The sequence below is a fragment of the Odocoileus virginianus genome, chromosome 25, assembly GCF_023699985.2.
Source record: "Odocoileus virginianus isolate 20LAN1187 ecotype Illinois chromosome 25, Ovbor_1.2, whole genome shotgun sequence".
NCBI lineage: Eukaryota > Metazoa > Chordata > Mammalia > Artiodactyla > Cervidae > Odocoileus > Odocoileus virginianus.
This window is the reverse complement of record NC_069698.1, coordinates 3,296,646-3,299,802: the sequence shown is the minus strand read 5'-3', so window position 1 is coordinate 3,299,802 and position 3,157 is coordinate 3,296,646.

Below are 3,157 nucleotides of genomic sequence, written 5' to 3'. Positions count from 1 at the left end.
TTTCTTTTCCCTGATGTTGATGACTTACTAGATTTTTAAGCGGCTCAAAAGCCAGAATCATCGCTTAATTCTTCTCTATCTCCTTCACTCATGGTGTCTAGCACATGGCAGATGTCAGTAGTTGTTGGTTGGTCAGTTGAATAAATAAGAGGATGAATTTTGGCCTACTTATTATATATTTCTTCCTGGTTCTCCCATCCAAGTACTAACCAGGCCCAACCCTGGTTAGCTTCCGAGATCAGACAAGATCTGGCGTGTTCAGGGTGGTATGGCCATAGACCCTGCTTCTATCATGAGGGCCAAGTTAAAGTTTTTCATGCTGTTGAAGTATATCAACATACGTTTTATAATTTTTTTTAAAGGACAATCACTGAGTTGGGGTTGAAAAGGGTCAACCCCACCATTCCTCAGATGCCTAAATGGGTTGTCAAGTCTCCTTGATTTTTATACCACATGTTATTTTCTTTTTTTTTTTTGATTTTTTTTTTCATTTATTTTTATTAGTTGGAGGCTAATTACTTCACAACCTTGCAGTGTGCATGTTATTTTCATCGAGCACTACAGAGGTATCTAGCAAGCAGTTTTCTAAATCTCTCTGATCCATCTCTGCTCATAAAATTAATTCTAGCTTTCTTTTTCCACCTCTCTCTGATGTTTCTCTTGAGCAAATAACTTTTTTTCTTTCTTTTCCTTTCCCCCCTCCCTTTTCATTTTCCTTCCTTCCTTCCATCCTACTTTTCTCCCTTCCTTCTTTCTTTCTTCTCCCTGCCCCACCAATTCTGGTCTCTTTGACTAGTGAGCCATAGTTCTTGTTACCACTTTTAAACACACATTTATAACTGACTACTTGTCTACAGGAAAAAGAGACTAATATAATGACAATTAAGGACAGACATTCCATTAAGACATCTTCTTCTCCATTTTCTCTCCTTGATATTTCCAGAGGGAGAGGCAAGCAGTAGATTGAGTGGGTGAGAGAATGCCAATGGCTGATGAAAGTGAAGAAATTGTTTAACATTATTAATTCAAAATGATATACAAATGGAAATTGCTATGAATATCATATTTTACCTCTTAGGTTCTCCAGGGTTAAGAAAATAAGGAAAGTAAGAATTTCTTGGGGTATTTTTCTGCTGAAAACATAAAATTATTTATACATTTTTATGGGAGGTCATTTGGCAAAATATCTCAAAGCTTTAAAATATGTATTTCTTTTGACCCAGAAGTTCCACTTTATGGGCTTAATCTTTTTAAAAAAGGCATGCACAAAGATTTATATTTTTAAAGTTCACTACTAGTTATAGTAGTAAAAATATCTGAAATATTTAAATAAATTATAGCATGTTACATACATGAGATATTATGTACATTATGATATTATGTTTAGGGTCTGTTGTCACATTATGAAAATCAGGGCACAGTATGCATTTTTTGACCTGATATAGGCAGGTATAGGAAAATTCTGGGAGTGCCTATGCTGATCAGATTAACAGTCGTTCTCTTGGGGTGGTGGTATTAATGGCGATTTTGGACATTTTCTTACTTATAATTATTGATATATTCTACTTTTTCTACAATTATAATGGTTTATTCTCTTTTTATTTTAAAAGGTGTCTGTGACGGAGGTGAAGAGGGATTCAACCAGCCCTCTGATTTCTGTGTATGAGTGTCTTAGAGTCCTTTCCCTGATGGGAAACAAAGCAAAGTCTATTCCCCCATCTCCTAAATCTGATCTGACCTTGTGACTTGCTTTGACCAGTGGGTGTGACAGAAATAATGTACAACTTTTGGGGCTAGGCCATTAGAAGCTTTGTTGCTTCCATTTTGTTCCCTTGAAGTGCTGCCACGAAACCACCACAGAAGGAAGTCGGTCTAACCTACTGGAAGGAAGGAGGCCTCACAAAAGAGAACCAAGGTACCCCAGCCATCAGGCAGGACCATGAATGGCATCACGGCCCTTCCAGGCCAGGCAGCTCTCCAGCGGGATGCAGCGAGGTGCCTGAGTGAGCCCAGGTGAGCCCAGCAGAAGAGCCTTCCCATCAACCCCTCAGGATGAGAAAGAAAAAATGCTGTTGCTTCAAGCCCCAGTTGGGGTGTTAACTCAGAAAGAGATCACGGAAACAGCGGCATAAACATTCGTCTTAAAAAGGAAGTTGAGGCTGGCTAGGTTGTCCATAACTTCCTGAAAATATCGGCTCGGATGTTTATATGGGAGTTCCACTGCAGTCACCTGCAGCTTGTGCTTTGAAAGGTGGTCCGGTGAGAAAAGATGGTGGTGGTCTACGACGGGCCAGCAAATCGGAGGATGCTTTTGTGTGTGTGACCCTTTTCCTCACTGATAGAGCACGCTTTCTCCAAAGTCCCTGCGGGTGGCTCAGGACAGGACCCCGCCCCCGCCCCCAAGTCTCCCTGCTTCTCTGCATTACAGTTTCTATGATGTTGTCCCACTTATTTCAGCCCAGTGAAATCTGAGAGGTAGGATAAAACACGTGGCCTTTGCTAATTTTAGGAACATTTCACATTTCAGTGGGATCGTAGGTCATAAAAGAGGGTCCAAAAAGTTATGCAGCCCAGAAGTTTTATGCAGTGCTCTAAGTATAAACATCAAATAAAATTGCAAAGGGGTTTCTTTCTCTGGATGCAAGACTGCCTGAGACCAGCGGAGAGTGAAGTGCACAGCTTCCGTTTACATGTTGTGTTCCCAGCAGAGTGTTTCCAAAGCCAGATGCCTGGTGATGGATGTTGTCTCGCTCCTCTCCTACTGGGTAATTGATATTTATTATAAAACTAAGCAGGAGCATGTGGGGCTTGGGAAAAAGAATTCTGACAACTGCTAGTTTCAATATGCAGTTTTTTCTCCGTTCATCTCCCCCAGGCATGATCCTCATGGATGTCACACTCACTGACATACTCCTCTGCGATCAACCTCCGTTATCATTTTGTTTCCTCCATGCCAAGCCCTGCCTAAGAGCCCTGTGCTAGGTATGAGGTTTCAAAGCTACGTCAGAAAACATAAGGACCAGGAACTGTTGCCACGTGCCCAAACCTGCCACTTGTGTCTGTAGCTTAGAGTCAGGAGTTGGTTCTGCTGAGGGGCCCTCCTATTTCCTGCCGCACTTCCTCCCTGGTGTGAAGAATTTCTGGCCCAGAATTAAGG